The sequence below is a fragment of the Myxocyprinus asiaticus genome, chromosome 26 (assembly GCF_019703515.2).
Source record: "Myxocyprinus asiaticus isolate MX2 ecotype Aquarium Trade chromosome 26, UBuf_Myxa_2, whole genome shotgun sequence".
Classification (NCBI taxonomy): Eukaryota; Metazoa; Chordata; class Actinopteri; order Cypriniformes; family Catostomidae; genus Myxocyprinus; species Myxocyprinus asiaticus.
In genome coordinates this window covers 22,083,138-22,104,051 of record NC_059369.1, presented here as the reverse complement: position 1 = coordinate 22,104,051, position 20,914 = coordinate 22,083,138, and the positions used below count along the sequence as shown (strand labels likewise).

The 20,914-nt window shown below is 38.8% G+C and overlaps 1 protein-coding gene across 4 annotated transcripts in view; it reads right to left on the bottom strand.

The window, feature by feature from the left end:
* Positions 1 to 17,831, bottom strand: part of LOC127417411 (CMP-N-acetylneuraminate-beta-galactosamide-alpha-2,3-sialyltransferase 2-like) — a 50,964-nt gene extending 33,133 nt beyond the window's left edge. For all 4 annotated transcript variants that reach the window (XM_051657447.1, XM_051657450.1, XM_051657449.1 and 1 more), the window contains exon 1: positions 17,460 to 17,831. The gene's annotated coding sequence lies outside the window, so the exon portion shown is untranslated. The remainder of the gene's footprint in view (positions 1 to 17,459) is intronic.
* Between the last annotated feature and the right edge of the window lie 3,083 nt (positions 17,832 to 20,914).

Here is a 20,914-nt window from a genome sequence, read left to right as displayed (position 1 = left end):
CTTTTATTATTATTATTAAAGAGAACACATCAATCCAACTGTACACACATTTACATTGATATACGTTGATCCTCTTATGGCAAATACATTTTTTATCAAAATTAAGAAATGTCATCAGATCCCCGAGCCAAGTTGCAGCAGAGGGTGGGGTTTGGGCCTTCCACAACAGGAGTATTCTTCGACAGGCAATAAGGGAAGAAAAATAAATTATGTTTTGTAGTAAGGGACAAGTTTTCCTCTGGGATTCTAAAGATGACTATCTGAGGCGATGGGGGAATAGTGAACTCATTCATCTCACTCTTCACTTTAAAGAAGTACTTCCAGATGTTTTCTAGCTTCTGACATGTCCAAAACATGTGAGTTAAGTGGCCGGGTGACTGAGAGCATCTATTACAGGAAACGTCAGTATCAGAACGGATCTTGGCTAGTCTGGCCCTAGAGAGATGCATCCTATGGATGACCTTAAACTAAATTAGGTTATGTTTTGCTCAGGAAGAAGAGGAGTTTACTTCCTCCAAAGCTCTCTCCCAAACCTGATCTGATAAATAGAACTCTAACTCTTTCTCCCAAACTGCTTTGATTTTATGTAAAGCTGGAATATGTTGAGGCTCTAAATGATTATAAAGGCAAGATATATGGCCTTTTAGCATGGCACCTACATGAAGTAGGTTGATCTGAGGGAATGAAGGAGAATAGGTTTTAATAAAATGGCGAACTTGAAGATATCTGAAAAAGTCTGACTGCTTCAACTTAAAAATGATGCATAAATCGGAGAAACAAGCAAAATAACCATCAATTAAAAAATCTTTTAAGGTAGACAGTCCCTTTCTACTCCAGGTTAAAAATGCAGAGTCCAGTAGTGCAGGGGGAAATAGATGATTACAAAAGATTGGTGTTACCAATGGGAGCAAACTCCATCTATAATGCTTCCTAATTTGCAGCCAAATTTTCAAAGTTGAAACAACAATCGTATTTGAACAGTGTTGCGTGGGGAGGGGGGAAAGGGCAAGCTACTACACACCAGGGTTTTTAAAGATGAGTAGCAGCAAGAGCTAGCTTCCGGTTTGCACCAATTGCTGTCAGTCTCAAGTATCCTGAGCAGAATCTTATGCAGGTTTGCGGCCCAATAATAGCACATGAAATTCGGCAGCGAAAGTCCTCCCTCCAGTCTCCGTTTCTGTAGTATTTTTTTGCAGATTCTAGGAGTTCTGCCTCTCCAAATAAAAGATGAAATCATGGTGTCGATTGAACGAAAAGAAGATTTGGTTAAGAACAATGGTAAGTATTGAAATAGGTATAGATATCTACAGTTGAACTCAGTTTACATACACTTAGGTTGAAGTCATTAAAACAAATTTTTTAACCACTCCACAGGTTTAATATTAGCAAACTATAGTTTTGGCAAGTTGTTTAGGACAACTACTTTGTGCATGACAAAAGTAATTTTTCTAACATTTGTTTACAGACAGATTGTTTCACTTTTAACTGACTATAATCACAATTCCAGTGGGTCAGAAGTTTACATACACTAAGTTAACTGTGCCTTTTAGCAGCTTGGATAATTCCAGAAAATTATGTCAAGCCTTTAGACAATTAGCCAATTAGCTTCTGATAGGAGGTGTACTGAACTGGAGGTGTACCTGTGGATGTATTTTAAGGCCTACCTTCAAACTCAGTGCCTCTTTGCTTGACATCATGGGAAAATCAAAAGAAATCAGCCAAGACCTCAGAAAAAAAAACAAAAACAAAATGGTGGACCTCCACAAGTCTGGTTCATTCTTGAGATCAATTTCCAAACGCCTGAAGGTACAAAGTCCATCTGTACAAACAATAGTATGCAAGGATAAACACCATGGGACCACGCAGCCATTGTACCACTCAGGAAAGAGATGCATTCTGTCTCCTAAAGATAAACATAGTTTGGTGTGAAAAGTGCAAATCAATCCCAGAACAACAGCAAAGGACCTTGTGAAGATGCTAGAGGAAATGGGTAGACAAGTATCTATATCCACAGTAAAACCTAGGCATAAAAAAAAAACAAGTCCTATATCGGCATAACCTGAAAGGCTGCTCAGCAAGGAAAGAGCCACTGCTCCAAAACTGCCATAAAAAACCAGACTACAAAGTGCACTTTTTGGAGAAATGTCCTCTGGTCTAATGAAACAAATATTGAACTGTTTGGCCATAATGACCATCGTTATGTTTGGAGCAAAAAGTGTGAGGCTTGCAAGCCGAAGAACACCATCCCAACTGTGAAGCATGGGGGTGGCAGCATCATGTTGTGGGGTGCTTTGCCGCAGGAGGAACTGGTGCACTTCACAAAATAGATGGCATCATGAGGAAGGAAAATTATGTGGATATATTGAAGCAACATCTCAAGACATCAGCCAGAAAGTTAAAGCTCAGTCGCAAATGGGTCTTCCAAATGGAAAATGACCCCAAGCATACCTCCAAAGTTGTGGCAAAATGGCTTAAGACAACAAATTCAAGGTATTGGAGGGGCCATCACAAAGCCCTGACCTCAATCCGATAGAAAAAAAACATGTGCGAGCAAGGAGGCCTACAAACCTGACTCCGTTACACCAGTTCTGTTTGGAGAAATGGGCCAAAATTCCAGCAACTTATTGTGAGAAGCTTGTGGAAGGCTACCCAAAATATCTGACCCAAGTTAAACAATTTAAAGCCATTGCTACCAAATACTAACAAAGTGTATATAAACTTCTGACCCACTGGGAATGTGATGAAAGAAATAAAAGCTGAAATAAATAATTCTCTCTACTATTATTCTGACATTTCACATTCTTAATCAGAATCAGAATTAGCTTTATTGCCAAGTATGCTTACACATACAAGGAATTTGTCTTGGTGACAGGAGCTTCCAGTACACAACAATACAAAAACAGCAACAACTTTAAAAAAATAAACTAAAATTGAATAAAAAAGATAAATATTGAAAAGAAGTATATATAGAATACACAATAGACAAATATATATATATATATATATATATATATATATACACATACATATACATACACACACACACACACACATACATATGAATATACATACATATACATACACACACACACACATACATAGTGCAAATCTAAATACAAATCAGTTATGTACAGTGCAATGGAATGTAATTGGCAGAAGAGGTAGGATGTGTTGGATAATATAAAAAGACTAAGCTGTGTATTGCACATTAATTATTGCTCAAAGGGGCGGTTTTAACTGTTCATGAGATGGATAGCCTGGGGGAAACAACTGTTCCTGTGCCTGACGGTTCTGGTGCTCAGAGCTCTGAAGCGTTGGCCAGAAGGCAACAGTTCAAAAAGGTAGTGGGCAGGGTGAGTGGGGTCCAGAGTGATTTTTCCAGCATTTTTCCTCACTCTGGAAGTATATAGTTCTTGAAGGGGGGACAGGGGGCAACCAATAATCCTCTCAGCAGTCCAAACTGTCCTTTGTAGTCTTCTGATGTCTGATTTCGTAGCTGAAGCAAACCAGACAGTTACTGAAGTGCAGAGGACAGACTCAATGACTGCTGAGTAGAACTGTATCAGCAGCGCCTGTGGCAGGTTGAACTTCCTCAACTGGTGAAGGATGTACAACCTCTGCTGGGCCTTTTTCGTAATGGAGTCAATGTGGGTCTCCCACTTCAGGTCCTGTGAGATGGTAGTGCCCAGGAACCTGAATGACTCCACTGCTGCCACAGTGCTGTTTAGAATGGTGAGGGGGGACAGATTTTCTTCCTAATGTCCACAATCATTTCCACCATTCTGAGCGTGTTCATTTCAAGGTTGTTTTGACTGCACCAGACAGCCAGCTGTTTAACCTCCCTTCTGCATGAAGACTCATCATCATCTTGGATGAGGCCGATGACAGTGGTGTCATCTGCAAACTTCAGGAGCTTGACAGAGGGGTCCTTGGCGATGCAGTCATTGGTGTAGAGGGAGAAGAGTAGTGGGGAGAGCACACATCCCTGGGGGGCACCAGTGCTGATTGTACAGGTGCTGGAAGTGAACTTCCCCTGTCTCACAAGCTGCTGCCTGTCTGTCAGAAAGCTGGTAATCCACTGACAGATAGACGTGGGAACAGAGAGTTGGTGTAATTTAGTCCGGAGAATAGCTGGGATGATGATGTTGAAAGCCGAACTGAAGTCCACAAAAAGGATCCTTGCATATGTCCCTGGTCTGTCCAGGTGTTGTAGGATATGATGCAATCCCATGTTGACTGCATCATCCACAGACCTGTTTGCTCGATAAGCAAACAGAAGGGGATCTAGAAAGGGTCCAGTGATGTTCTTCAGGTGGGCCAACACCAGTCTCTCAAATGACTTCATGACCACAGACATCAGGGTGACAGGTCTGTAGTCATTAAGTCCTGTGATTTTTGATTTCTTTGGGATGGGGATGATAGTGGAATGTTTGAAGCAGCATGGGACTTCACACTGCTCCAGTGATCTATTGAAGATCTGTGTGAAGATGGGGGCCAGCTGGTTAGAACAGGATCTAAAACATGCTGGTGAAACACCATCTGGGCCTTGTGCTTTCGAAAGACGCAGCTCACATCATCTTCACAGATCTTAAGTGCAGGTTTAGTAGCAGGAGGGGGGAGGAGGGGGGTTGCAGGAGGTGTTGGTGTTTGTGTGAAGTGAAGGTCAGAGTGGGTGTGGGGTGTGAGATTGGGCCTTTCAAATCTGCAGTAGAACACATTCAGGTCGTTAGCCAGTTGTTGGTCCACCACAGGGTTAGGGGTAAGAGTCCTGTAATTCGTAATTTGTTTCATGCCAATCCACACTGATGCAGGGTCGTTAGCTGAAAACTTGTTTTTCAGCTTCTCAGAGTATCTTCTTTTAGCCACACTGATTCCCTTATTCAGTGTGTTCCTGGCCTGACTGAACAAGACTTTATCCCCAACTCTGTAAGCATCCTCTTTGGCCTGATGAAGCTGCCTGAGATCCGCTGTAAACCATGGTTTGTCATTGTTAAATGTTAAATAAGTCCTAGTAGGAATGCACATATCCTCACAGAAACTGATATATGATGTAACAGTATCTGTGAGCTCGTCCAGGTCTGTGGCTGCAGCCTCAAAAATACACCAATCAGTGCAGTCAAAGCAGACTTGTAGTTCCAGCTCTGCTTCGTTGGTCCATCTCTTTAAAGTCCTTACTACAGGCTTAGCAGATTTTAATTTCTGTCTGTAGGTTGGAAAAAAATGAACCAGACAGTGATCAGATAGTCCCAAAGCTGCTCTAGGAACAGAGCGATATGCATCCTTTATTGTTGTGTAGCAATGATCCAGTATGTTCCTGTCTCTGGTGGGGCATGTAATGTGCTGTTTGTATTTGGGCAGTTCACGTGTGAGATTTGCTTTGTTAAAATCCCCAAGAATAATAATAACTGAGTCTGGGTATTGTTGTTCTGTGTCTGTGATTTGATCAGCCAGCTGTTGCAGCGCGGCATTCAAACACGCGTTTGGCGTGATATACACACTCACCAGAATAAACGAGGAAAACTCCTGCGGCGAGTAGAAAGGCTTACAGTTAATAAAGAGCACTTCCAAATTAGGACAGCACATCTTCTTTAACGTTGTTACATCTGTACACCAACTTTCATTGATGTAAAAGCATGTTCCACCGCCTCGTTTTCCCCGTTAACTCCGCGATCCGCTCTGAACAGCTGAAAGCCCAGCAGATGTAACGCGCTGTCTGGAATGGCTTCACTCAGCCAGGTTTCTGTGAAGCACAAGGCAGCAGAGGTTGAAAAGTCCTTGTTTGTGCGGGTGAGGAGATGTAGTTCGTCCGTTTTGTTAGGGAGAGAGTGGAGATTCACTAGATGAATGCTCGGCAGGGCTGTTCGAAAGCCACGGCGTCGGAGCTTGACCAGCACGCTTGCTCGTCTCCCTCGCCTGCATCTCATAGCGCGTTTAAACAACACAGCCGCGCCTCCGACTAAAATTTCAAACAAAACGTCCGAATATTCAAAATCCGGGAAAAGATTGACTGGTATATGCTGTCGAATGTTCAGCAGTTCGTCTCTGATAAAACTGACTGGAAAAGGATGACTAAACACAGGACAAACAAACAAAAACAACAAAAAGTGAATAGTGATTCAAACTGACCTAAGACAGGGAATGTTTTCTACGATTAAACGTCAGGAATTGTAAAAAACTGAGTTTAAATGTATTTGGCTAAGGTGCATGAACACTTCTGACTTCAACTGTATGTAAAACATTCATTTTTACAATCTGCACTCTACCAGCAAGAGAAAGGGGAAGGTTCTACCATTTCTGTAAATCAGACTTCACTCTCGCAGTTAATGCAGATGGCATATAATGAAACCCTCTGCTCAGTTTCCCACCTCTTAATGCCAGAAAATAAAGCTGGAGCCTTCAAGGCTAGGGAAAGTGGCACAATCATGAGGGCAAAGAGAAGAGGGGAGAGAGGGCATCCCTGCATTTTCCCACATGAGAGGGAAAAAAAAACATGAACGAATAGATTTAGTGAATACACATGCTTGAGGAGATGAGTAAAGTAAAGGTAACCAAGATATAAAAATTTCACCAAACCCAAACTGCTGAAGCGTAAAAAATAAAAATCTCCACTCAACCCTGTCAAAGGCGTTCTTTGCATCAAAGGACACCACAACCTCTGGTGTGGTTGGGGAAGGCGAAGAGAAAATAATGCTGAGACGCATCGTAAGGTTACTGAAAGGATGACTGTGCCTAATAAACCCTGTTTGGTCTTCAGATATCACAGAGGGGAGTACTCCTCCTAATCTCCTGGCGAGAGTCTTTGCCAGTATTTTCAAGTCCACATTAAGGAGTGAAACTGGCCTATAGGAGGAGTAGTTGGTAGGATCTTTGTCCTTTTTCAAGAGCAAAAATATTGAGGCCTGAGTTAAGGTAGGAGGTAGCTTAGATCCTGCAAAGTATCTCTATACATATCTAGCAACAGAGGGGTTAATTGGGCAGAAAATTTATTTAAAAACTCCACAGGGTACCCAACAGGGCCTGGAGATTTGCCATTCTGCATTAGTTAAACAGACTCTGAGATCTCGCTTAACATCAACAGAGCATCTAGGCTAATTCTGAACTTATGAGAACTTTTTGGTATATTGTGATTAAAAAATAAATTAACCATATCAGTATCATCTGGTGGTGATTCAGAAGTGTATAGCTCTTGGCAGAGGAGGGAGACTCGGGTTACATGACTTGACTCGAGTCGCAAATTTAAGGACTTGTGACTTGCTTGACTAAATGAGAACCAGCGACTCGAGACTTGACTTGAACTGCATGACTCGACAATGACTTGAATGTTTTTTATTATTATTATTTTCAATAACTTATTATAAACAGTAATGAAATGTGTTTAAAAATATATTGCGACATCAATTAATTCATATGCAAAATTGTAAGCCGGCCAGCACCACTGATCTGCATCTGCGCAGTTAACGCTGTGCTCACAACGCGCCAAAATGACAGATGATTGTCAAGTTCCCAAAATAATCTCCTTTGGATATAAAGATTTAGAATTGGACCGTGTGAATAAAAAAAAGATTTGCCAGATGCACAATATGCAACGCAAAAATATCCGATACAACCACCTCAACCTCGAATTCCATCAGACATTTCAAAAACCACAAGGAAAGGTAAGCAAATCATTTTATTATCCAGAAAGATTAATATGTAAAATTACTGTTCAAATGTTTGAGGGTTGTCAGTAAATTAAAATGATTCACGATAAATCTCATGTTTTGTAGTGCAACAAGTTTGAAATTACCCAACATTGCCTCTAAATGTGTGTGCCTTTTCTAAACCATCTCAACCCATTTGTTGGCAATATAAAAACATAACAGGCAGATTTGCAGTCACAACACTTTATTTAAAACATGACAAGTAGTATAAAATATACAGAATGTCTCGTGACGAAATCCAAGTGCTCTCATAGTGATTATGACTTCTGAAGACTTTAAATAAAGCCCTTGAATGCAATACCTTAATGACTATTTTATATAAATGTCTCTCTGAAGGGTCTTCAGAAAAGTTTCGATGGCATTTTCTTTTCATCTTTCATCCGTATAATGCCTAATAAAGTAGTGTTTATAAGCACAGGGCTGCTTTGTGTACAGGCGTTACCAGGGTAACAGCTATATTTCTGCTGTTCCATAAGCGCCACCTACTGTCAGAGAGCAAATTTGCATTTTCTTTCAGCCCGTCGGACATTTTTGTTGATCAATGTGAAAATCTGACCACATTTTTACACAGCATACACGCAGTGTTACACATTTTAACCGGTTAATTCAAAAAATCTAAATTCGGATAATAAGGTATCTAGAAGTATTCACAGTATTTTTAAGTGCCCACGATAAAAATACAGTGCATGTTCATTAACGCAATTTACTATATACAATTCATATAAAAAAATGAATGTAAAGATATGTATACAAGTTCATTTTTTCAGAGCAAAAATAAATATTTATTTAAAAAATTAACCTCTATTTATATTAGTACTGTGGCTTGACTCGACTTGAAACTCATCAGGACTCGACTTGACTTGCTTGATTTGTCTGCACTGCACTTGAGACTTGACTCGAGACTTGGTGGTTAAGACTTGAGACTTGCTTGTGACTTGAACATGTGTGACTTGCTCCCACCTCTGGCTCTTGGTAAAATTATATAAAAGTATTATTAATTTCCATGTGATCATTTTGTAAGAGCACCAGAGTTTGTTAGAATTTGGGGTATTAGCTGTGCAGCAGATCTATTCTACAGTTGCCATGCAAGACGACGACCAGCTTTATCTCCATGTTCATATACCATTGCCTGTGATTTCAGAATATTACATTCTGCTTCAGTGGTGGTTTACTGATTGAGTTCTGCCTGTAGGTTGAGTCTTTCTTTATAGAGTTCTGGCAATGAAGTCTCAGCGAGATGACTATCCAAGTCTGCAATGGAATTTATTAATTTTTGTTCCCTTTGTTTACGCAAATTATTTGAATGGGCAGTATATGAAATTATGCAACCCCTTATGTACGCTTTGAGGGCTTCCTATAGAAGTGAGGGAGAAGCATCACCTCTATTAGTGTCTAAGAACTGATCAATAGCTATCGAAATATTGATACAGAAATCTTTGTCTGATAATAATGTTGGGTCCAACCTCCAGAAACGGTTTTCCTTGGATTTCATCTTAAAGGAGAGATTAAGAATTACTGGTGCATGGTCAGATATGGCAATTGCAGAGTATGCAACATACTCTAAAGAAGAAAGTAACGCTTTTAAAAAGTAAAATAAATATATAAATAATATTAAAAAAAAAACAACCTCTAAAATGCTTCACTGGCCCGTTCAGACCTCCAACATTCCAAGAAATAAATTTAACTGCATTAACCCCTGCATTCTTGTCAAAGGCGCTCATGTTAAACTACGAAAGATTAAATTAATATACAATAATTGCATGAACACAGGTATTATGCTATAGTGCTGGGGACAAATAACACAAAGATCGTGACTGGGACATGTATAATACAAAAACAGTAAAATGGCACAAAACGTAAAAAACACAGAAAAGATGACCCCTGTATCACCACAATACACAAACCCACTCCTCACCGCCTATGCTTAATTCTTCTTCCGAAGACCAATTGTAAAGACCCAAGTAAAACAGTTTTTAGCACAATGTGGCTTTTTAGAATGTGAAAAACAATATATAATGTTCGAGAGCTGTTCTCCACGTACGTCTCAACCAGCTGCCATACCGGAACTCAGGCTTGTGCATGTTCATTCACAATTATTAAAATCCATAGCCATGAAAACGCCATATAAGGCAGGCATCAGACAGCGTTAAATGCAAACAGGAATATGCGGAACAGTACTGAAAGTGTTTTCAAATGAATTGTTTTGTGAATCAAACAGTCCAAGAGGACGATAATATAGTTTGACACGAAGCTTTAGTGTAAAAAAAATGTCAGTTCAAGCTGGGAGGAGGAGGATGTCCACCACCTTCAGTTGAGCGCATCGCCAGCATCACTGGTGAAACTTCTCAGGTAAATTATTATGGTAACAGTGATATTTCCAGAGAAATGAATAGAATGCCTGAAGAAGGTGTTTGACCGAACCACTGTATGCTAATAAAGATTTGCAAGCTAAACGACAGTGTGCGGGGATTTTTCGTTTTTTTTTCCCCATTGTATTGTATAGGCCTACTACGCATCTGCCTGCGACATGCATTTATTTATAGCTTTAACAGCATTAACACTGATCATGCGTTATCAACTGAACGTGTTTTATCGATGACTACTGTACACTGAATTATGAATCCTACAGTAGGTAGAAATGGCTCCTTAAGGTAACAATAGCAGGTTACCACATTTTACAGTGCCAGAAACTGAATTTAAAAAATAAACCAACCCCAAGAAATAGTTACTGGAGTTAGAAGTGTGACAAGGAAAAAAGAAAAGGAAAGCAAAAATCTGGAAACTGTATTATGGTAAACCATTGTAATCTAAAGTGAGCACACCACCAAAGGCTTTAATAGCCACAAAGTCTTATTCTTGCATAGACTCACAAGACATTTGTGTTTGTGCGCCCTGGGAGCTCTTAACAGCTGCAGCAAATGTCTGACTCAGCACCCACATCAATGCTCAAGGCTCTTAAACACACTCTCACACTCTCTCTCTCTCTCTCTCTCTCTCTCTCTCTGTGTGGGATCCCATTCAGGGACTTTGACATTAATTTCAGGGATTAGGACAGGTCAACTGACTCACCATACCCTTTTAGAAAACAAGAAATTAACTAATACATTTGGTGAGTTTTATTATTAAAAAAAAAAAAAAAAAAAAAACATTCTGACTTTGGGATAAGACAAAATAGACTATCCAAGATTCATTATCTGAAAACAAGTCTTAATATCTAATGCAGTTTCAGAAAATGAATGTGTTCTATAGATGCTTAGACTTTTTTTTGGTTTGTTTTTTTTTTTTACTGGAAAACAAGACGTTTAATCAAGGATTTATGCAATAAGACAAACAAAAAGACCTTGTACTTTCAAATGATTTCTACATAAACTGAATTAAAAGTCCACAAATCAATAGTCTGGGGTCAACCTGCATTTAGGTTCCCACTCCTGTCACCTTACTGACCTTCTTTCCGTTACAAAGGGTTGATGCCTAACATATCAGTGTATCCCGGTAGTATATTCATGAATTATCCATGCATCTGTAGCTGTCCTATCTTATATCTGTCTACCTCTTTCTTTCTCTTACAGTATCTTTTTCAAGTTGGCTTCCAGAAAGAGTCACTTTTTCAACCTACTGTACCCCATATTCTACCTCTCCAATCTCTCTGTCATTCTTTCTGCACAGTTCTTTTCTTAATTATGCTTTTCATCACTTTCTCTACGTGACAGTGTTTCTTCTCTGCTCGAAAATGTCTGTCCCTGCCTCGCTTATCCAGTAGAGATCCTCTCAGGCCACCTACACAGGGGCCTGGTGCCAAGACCTGTGCAGAGCCCATCGATCGTGAGGAAAACCAGGGGCAACAGGGCTCCAGAACACCACAGCAGAACCTGAGTGCTGTTAACCCTTACCTCACCACCTCACACCGGGCTCAAAGATAAGTCCCTCACACTAGAGAGGAAGGTTTTGATGTTATAAAAAGCATTGCAACAATGGATTGAAAGGATGTGTGCCTGTTATACCTTTACTAAATCTGTCAATTTCCAAAATTAAAATAAGCCCTAGATCTTTTTCATTAACATTTCATTTGGATTAACATACAATCAGTAAATGAGGGAGGCTACAGTTGTGTGTGCTTTTTCAATGTCACACTGCAATAATTTAATCTAACTAATGTGTGTTTAAATAGTGAGGGCTTGGGAGGGAAGCTAAGAGTGCCACGTTCACTTCCTGTCTAAGTGTAAAATGTTTTGTTAGGTTACCTTAAAAATGTGCCTTCACAGCGGTGCGCAATATTTGAGCACTACTCAAGAACAACATCTCAGATGTAGAAGCTCAATAGTTCAGTTCACTTATAATATTCATTTAGAACGGCACCGGAGGTGCATTTTACCAGAATTTGAATAAGAAGTGAATTAAACTACTGTGAACTTGCCTACAAACAGACACATACAGGACTTCCTGGAGAGTTCAGAATGTCAAAATAAAAGCGTGAAGGTTTAAAAAGTGCAAGATTTATATATATATTACTGTTGTATTTAAAATTAAAAGTCAATAATAATAATAATAATAACAATTTATTATTATTGTCATCATTAGTATTTGTTTACAATTTATAACAATATTTAAGTTGAATGGGTTCCAAAAAATAACTGTGAATGAAAAGTGGACTGATGTCTTACAACTAAATTGAACAAAAAAAGAGATCTGAATCCTTTGAAGTCCAGATGCAAGTTGAAACTTTAAAAAAATAAAATAAAAATAAAAAAAAAAGACAAAAGGCAAAAATAAAACACTGGTTTCTTTTCTACTGAAGACTTGAAGATTGGAATTACTGTTAATTTTGCTGCTACATTATCCAGTATACTAGTTAATAATAAAGTGTTTCTTAATAAGCTATACATTTATATTGAAATAATGTGTAATCAGAGGTTTGTGTTTCTTTACATTTTAAAAAGTACTCCCAATTAGTTCCACACAATAATGTAAAGATATTCTAAACTGATTATGCAAAAAAACAACACTGATATTGGCTTGGGATCGGTATCAGCCGATACTGAGATTTCCGATATCAGAAGAGAAAGTGGTATCGGTGCATCCCTAATAAAAATGGCTAATATGACTGGTGTGGAATATTCCAAATTGTCTGAAGCAAGGGTGTGATGCACATATTTTTTGGAGGGGGCACCAAAGTCAGCCACCATAACCCCAATCCAACGAATATGGTCTTAAGTCTTTTTTTTGGGGGGGGGGGATTTTTTCCCCTTTTTCTCCCAATTTGGAATGCCCAATTCCCAATGCATTCTAAGTCCTCGTGGTCGCATAGTGATTCGCCTCAGTCCGGGTGGCGGAGGACGAATCCCAGTTGCCTCCACGTCCGAGACAGTCAACCCACGCAACTTATCACATGGCTCGTTGAGCACGTTGCCACGGAGACATAGCGCGTGTGGAGGCTTCACGCCATCCACCGCGGCAACCACGCTCAATTCACCATGCGCCCCACCGAGAACAAACCACATTATAGTGACCACGAGGAGGTTACCCCATGTGACTCTACCCTCCCTAGCAACCAGGCCAATTTGGTTGCTTAGGAGACCTGGCTGGAGTCACTCAGCACGCCCTGGGATTCGAACTAGCGAACTCCAGGGGTGGTAGCCAGCATACTTTACCACTGAGCTACCCAGGCCCCGGTCTTAAGTCTTAAATATGGCCACACAATGCACTATATAGGGAATAGGGAGCGATCGATCAGACTGTTCTTAAGGGAACAGGCAAAATAAAAGCTAAATGCTGTCTGATTAAAGTAATTTCTGAGTAGTCAATGATACGCAGCTGCCGCGAAAAGTTGTGCAGTATGTGCTAAGTAGTCATGTAACAAAGCAACTGGTGTCTTGTGAACAAGAGCGCTGCTGCTTCGATCCGTTCAGCCGCCTGCTCCGCCTTTCTCCCACTGAAAATACAAACCTGCAGCTATTGAGGAACCATGTAAAACCGCATTTCGTTACTTAAAGTTTTTACAATGACTGGAAAGGAGATTATTCACACTGAAAAAAAGATAAGCCACTGCTTTCTTTAAACATGAAGAAAAGAGAATGTAAAGATGCCGCAAAACCGGTCAAATGCATTTCAGCACCAAAGTTGATGAACAGCAACCGATCAGAGAGAAAAAAAACATAGACATAGTAATCTATATTAGACTGTAATGGTTCCACAGAGATAAGACATAGTTGGCAAACATTAACTGCACTGAAGTTGATGCAATTAATTTGTTTTTATTACCATAATACTGCGCTTTCCCTTGCTGCTCTACATTTCCTGTGAGCATGATCTCCAAAGCAGCCACTGGACATTGTGTATAGCAGAACATATGTGAGTCAATTAGATTTGGACATAATTTAGACATGTGAATAATGATTTCTGCAACAGACATTCTTTTTTACATGAAATAATCATTTAATTGAATTATTGAAGTTACAAATACATTTTTGGTAGCTCAAATAATCCATTCAAAATCCTCTTGGCTCAAACTGGGCATGACGCCTCTGGTCATATGAAAGCCATGTGTGAGGAACAGACTAAATGTATGAAATTATTCACTGAAAATCTTGACATCCACTCTAGATTTCCTTGGTGCATACATAAGAGCTCACGAGGGAAGTGACAATGTCTGATTTGTGAAAGAATTGCTCTTTTGAGTCTGATCTTTTCACAACACCAGTTCGACTAGCTTTTATAATACATTCATTTTTTTAATTAATTAATTTATTTATTTTTGACAGTCCCAGTCCTTATTCAGTTTTATTATATGAGAAAAAATGTCCAGGATCAAATTTTTTCAAAAGATTGTGTTTAGTAAATGATGAAAGAATGTTTTTTTGTTGTTGTTTGTTTAAATTTTTTAAGGGAGTGAACCCATTTTTGGGTGAAATAATCCTCTAACTTGTTGACAGCTGCACATTTGTACCTTTTACAGTGCGCTGAACTCACAAAATACATTTCTGGTGTAATACTGATGTGCAACCAAAACATTTTTCAGGGATCTGGGATCTGATCTCTGTGAAAAGTCTTCCACAGGACATCCACACTTGTATACAGACCTACATAGACAACTCCAGTGTGTTCTGGAGCAGGTGCCCTATTTCTTATTTTCTGTACAATCCATGTGGTCTCCAAATAAAGAATATGAAGCAAATATATCTGTAAAATGTTCTACTCTTGATTTGAGCCATTTAAAGTGAGAGGAATTAATTTCAGGTGACCATGCTGTTGGAGCACTGTGAACAAACCAGTCTGAGTGCCTGATTGGAAAAGGTTTCCAATAGATTAACCTATTTACGAGCTCTCATATGTAACTCGTTGACAGCATGCTCTATCTGTATGGAGTGTTAACCTAGTTAAGACCAAGTCAGCAGGACTTTTCCTGGCTCCTGAAATTCCCCTGGTGCTATGTTATCCTAGTTACAGAAGATGATGAACATCTGTCAAATGGAACAAGAGACTTCCATTTGAAGTTTCCAATCCATTTCAATGAGCAAAATTCTTTCCTAGCTCTTTTACACTTTAGTGACATTTGAAAAGTTTAGATTGTAATTTCAAAATAAGGACATGCCTGTTTATGCAACGCAGTGATTAAAATATTCAATGCAATGATTTATTCATTACATGGTTTCACCTTTGTGTCACTGTGAATAATGTTGCAGCTAGTATAAGAAATAGATGGTCCTCTATTATGCCATAGGAGCTCCTCATTTTAATGCCCAACTTGGGTTGATATCCACAGTGAGCTGCAAAACAGATTCCTTTTGACTATGTGTCCATGGTACATGATAGTTCTGCAAATAAACCATAGGCTGAAAGAGAGCCATAGAGTCATGCAATTAACTCCAACAGCAAATGTCCTCTCAGACTGTCACTGAATAGGATGTAATCAATTAAGAAATGGTAAATGAATGTTGCATATAATTAAAAAAAGTGGTTATTTTAAAAGGTACACTCAATAATGTTTTCACAATTAAAAATGTTTTACTCCTAAAGAAATTGTAATTTTGAAACCTATGTATAAATCATGACAACTCACATGAGATGAGGACTCTAGTCATATCAGTAACCTTATAAAACCTGTTTTATTCTATATGGGACAGGGGCACCCTCATGGGGGCTGCCATTTTAGAATCACATGACCAGCTGAATAATACCAGAGACTAGATATTTAGCAGAGATGGGCCACTTTATTAAAATGAATGGGAGAAACTGGAATGCCCAACCAAGAAGCTCTAGCGCCCAACAATCAACAGATGTAGAAAGGAAGTCCCACCTTACAGGTAAAAGAGCCAATCCCTTTTTAGGTACAGACATTGCCTGTCAATCATTTCGATAACACGCATGCACATTAGTTATAATTGTAATCTGAGGTAAAGAAGCACACTTTATGATACCAGTGTTGTCAGACTTTACTGCTGATTTGAAATATGTTCTTTGATCGTAATCTTGACCAACCATTTTTGAGATTTCTGTGTTCCCTCATTCAAGTAGATAGGAGCTTCTCTGTCATGACTGGAAATAGTCTCCCAGGAGCATTCAAAATATGGCCGACAGTGGACTGACTTGCTAGAAAGACTTTGATACTACTCACTTAATCTCAGTAACCATCTTGCTATTGGACACTTTCACTCTTGGAATAAATTAATCATGGCTGATTGTGAATAGAGAATTTCTACAATGGCATCTGTTGATGCTGCATCCACACCACTAGGTGTCCCTGTAAGTCCAAGATGACACGAACAAAAAGTTACTGAGTGCACCTTTAAAGTACTTCTACCTGACCCAAACCCTTAAAAATTACTATCATAATGCAGTCAAGTTTATTTAGACATGTTAAATTATATTTTTGACTTGAATACATCCATTTCACTAAGATGTTCCACATACAGCACATCTATAGGTAAAAAAAAATAAAAAATTCAGTGCATGTTTCATCCAATATATTAAGCACATGTAGTTTAATAGTTACTAATTTCCCTGCAAAATTAATCTAAACACATAAAGGCTCTTTAAGGAAAAGGGAGTGGGAAGTTCTTGTTTGCCAAAATCTATGAACTCTTGATCTGCCAGGGTGAAAATCTTTACAGCACATAGTTCATTTCTGTACATATGTGATGTTGAAATTCCACCATGTTCATGGCTATGTTTAGGTCTAGTGATTAGACTCTCTCTGTAAAAAGGGAAGAAAACCTTCTCACTGGAATCACTAGTGAATTACACTTTTTTTCTATTTGTTTCCCTGAGAAAAAGAAAATGGGGATGTGTAAAGGGATATGACAAAATGTGTTAAATCTTTCTGGTCATCTGATTACAGTTTATCAAGTTTGCACTCAATTTTGTTAAGTTCATTTGCACCTTTACTTTGAACTTAATAGGGACCAGACAAAGACTTGATTAGGTTACCCCGTCACATCAACCCCAAGAAAAATCCCTTACTGACACTTTCTTCTTTCCTGTATCTAAGCAACGCTGGCAGATCGGTAAGATGGGTTCAGAGTGGAATGAGACCCTCACATCAATGAGATAATCTTGGACACAAAGGGGCCAGCGATGGGTCCCTCTTGAATGCCTCTGTGCCTGATGCGGGTCAGGGACCACTCTAGCTACACTATCTAGGACTACCTGCTTAAAAAAAAAAAAAAACTTATTGAAAACCATGCAAGCATTGACCACAACAGGTTATATCACACAATGGACACAAATAACATGCATTTTATAAAGATGATAATGTTTCCTTACCTTGTAAATGCCCTTTAAGATGCACAACACTTCATCTCGTTTTATTCGTAATAACACTAGCAAAGGGCAGCTTTCGGAAATATAGACACTCAGTTCAGTTCCTCTCTGGAATGTAAATTTCTGCAGGCAGTTCTAGATGTTGCACTAAATGAACAGCATTCAGCTTCCATCTGATTATCCACATGGATTTTCAGTCGGTGGTCGTTTCTAGCGTCCACGCGTGCAGCGCGCTGATGCAGATGTGCACTGAGATTGTGTCCTGCTGTCCGTTATTTGATCGTCTCTAAGCCCCTTGGACAGTGTGCAACAATGTCATTCTCGCACGCTCCATTTCTGTACAGAATATCGTGCTGGAGCTCAGACAACAGCCCACACGGCAGCCCTCCCCTCAACCAGAAACCCCTCACCCCACACTCTCCAATCGCATTAAAAGTCTATACCGGGATATGTAGTCCTTTAGAGATTTATCGCTAAAAGTGTATTTATGAAACATATGTTTGCATTTGCGATTTATCAAGTAATTTACCCAATAAATTGTCTTTTCTTATGTATTTAATTACACAACCGCTGAAAGAAATTAGGTTAATGGTGATGCATTCGAGTCTCCCGACATTTATACTACATTTCCCGTTGAGCATCAGGAACTAATGGCATTCACAGCAGACCTCGGATGCTCGCTTGCGTACACTGAGTCAAATCAAATCCCTTTATTGTCACTCAATCATATACACAAGTGCAACAGTATCTATTAATTCAAACTATTCCCAACAAATACTTGATAAAAAAAAAAAAATGCACTTGTAATTCTCAGTAAACGAGTCATGTATCTTATTATATACAACAACAAAAAAAATTGCCATCTGTTTTAGTGCAACCACTAATATAACAGGCAAAAAGCCTAATGTTCTTATGAATTTTGAGGCAACGTAATTGTGTGTAGTTTTCAGCTTTTATTCTCCCACACGGCATTTTGTACGACAATTATTTCTGTTTCTTATAGCTCCGATAAGTCACAGTTGATGCAATACTGCCGTCTTGTGTCTATTTTGCATACTGTACACCATCAAACGTCACACACTTGTATTTTCTCATTTTATTTGATCATAAATGACAAAAATAGTATATAGATAGAATGGGATAAATTAATCTATGCCTCTGTGGGATGTGCCGAGCAACCTCAGACACACTGTGAATGAATTATACAGCTGTTATGGGAGTAGCTGCCCTGGATGAGGCACAAATGGGGGTGACCAAGGTGCAGGACTGATACTGACAGTGCTCATTTCTCTTGCGTCATTTCTCCAAAATACATTTTTAGAATATAGGATGATGTACTGTAGCATCCACCTGCATGGGGCGAGGATGGGTCCGTTAGAAGTAAGCCTAAAGCTATGTGCCACTTTACAGCCTTTAGCTATTATGCCAAAATATGATGCAGTAAATCGTCAAAAAAAGAATAAAAATAAAAACCTTTAAAATTTCCAAATGTAATCACACCACTCATTCACATCACATCATGTTTTGAACTTCTATGGACAGAATATTTGTGATAATTTTTTGATAAATAAAATGTGGGCCACTGGCAATAAGAAGTTAAAGGTGCACTAAGTAAGCTTTCGTTCATGCGGCATTGGATGTAAACTGACACCAAGTGGCATGGATGCAGCATCATTCAAACACAGCTAAGTGTTTAGCTAGCAATGCTATTGTAGAAATTCACATTGTAGACAAGACCGTGATGCATTTAATCCTTGAGTGAAAATGTCCAATAATAGGGCGGTTACTGAGATTAAGCGAGTAGTATTTAGCTGGTCATATGATTATAACATGCCCCCCCCCCCCCCATGAGGGGACCCTCTCCATGTAGAATAAAATAACATTTGTAAGGTTACTGATATGACTGGAGACTTCATCTCATGTGAGTACTCAAGATTATATACATATGTTTCAAAATTACAATTAATTTAATTAGCAGTTAACCCTTTTTAATAAGGAAAAAAAAACTGAGTGCACCTATAAAATGTTTTAGTCTCAATCTCTTTTAATTTCAGGCCACAAATGGCTAGTGATATAAAATTGGGACTTGTTTTTTAATAGCTATTATTGCTCACTGTTCTTATGCTGTAATGGAAAGAATGAAACATTTTGCCTTTAACAGGATGTGATTATTTTCTGGGATTTCCAATGTAACCACAGTGCCAACCACACAAACCTACACACGCAAAGAGAAAGAGAGAGAGAGAGAGAGAGAGAGAGAGAGAGATGATTAACAATACAGAGAATATCTAAATCCACAAAAGGAGGGAGATCATTTTCATATTTGGCTCCTAAACTATGGAATAGTCTTCTTAGCAGTGTACGGAACTCAGACACACTCTCTCAGTTTAAGTCTAGACTAAAGACTTCTCCATTCAGCCAGGCATACACCTAATGTATCCCTCAATTCATAATTATGCTGCTTTAATTAGGTCTGCCTGAACCAAAAACACTTATCTAATTCTTTAACCCTGTTTTAAATTTAATGGCATTCATGCTCATTTTATTATACTTCTTTCCCTGTCTAAACTTTGGGATTACATCTCCGGTCCTGCCTGATATCCGAATCCCACTGTGTCGCTGAGTGATGATGACCAACTGCAGCATGTGCAAGTAGACTTCACTTCAGTCTACTAAGACATACTTTACAGAAGATGAATTGATGCAAACTCGAAGACATGGGACTCTTCATGAGCCACTTCCTGAAGCATGGGCTCAGGATGGAGTTCACCAAAATTACCTGCTATAAGCTTCCAGCCAGACTGCGATGCTCCTCACTGAATGATACCTATATCAACTTGGGACAACACTCACTTAAAATTGAACAACATAGAAAATGAATTAATTGCTAACAAAAGGCTTCATCGGCCAAAATCAAAGGACAATGCATCTATGTGTATTTCCTCAGTTAATTTGGGATGACTTCAAGGATTTTAACACGAAAACTTATAGATCATATAAAATAATTTTGTTTAATCATTGACCCACAATACTTTCTTATTTTAAAATTTTTAACCACTAATAGTTCTAAACATAAATAACTAATACTGGCATTATATTCATTCATTTTCTGTTATAGCATAATTTCATGTAGCCTACAGCTGCTTTGAAACAACGCCTGCTGTGGAAAACACTATAAAAATAAACTTGACTTGAGAGAGAGAGACTTTTGTAAAACTGACGTTTCAAAATCTAGCTTTATTTTCCCTCAGCCAACCTGTTCCGTTCATAAGAACTGTCACTTTGCCACGTTCAAGAGTAAAAAAAGAAAAATAAAAAAATAAAAAACTATAAACATAACATCACATTCCAAAAATAGCAAATAGAATAATAAAACTGTAAAAAAACAAAAAAGTAATCTCGATTTCTAACACGTTTCTACCTAATTCTCTTTTTTTGTGCCGACATTTTCTCTCAGG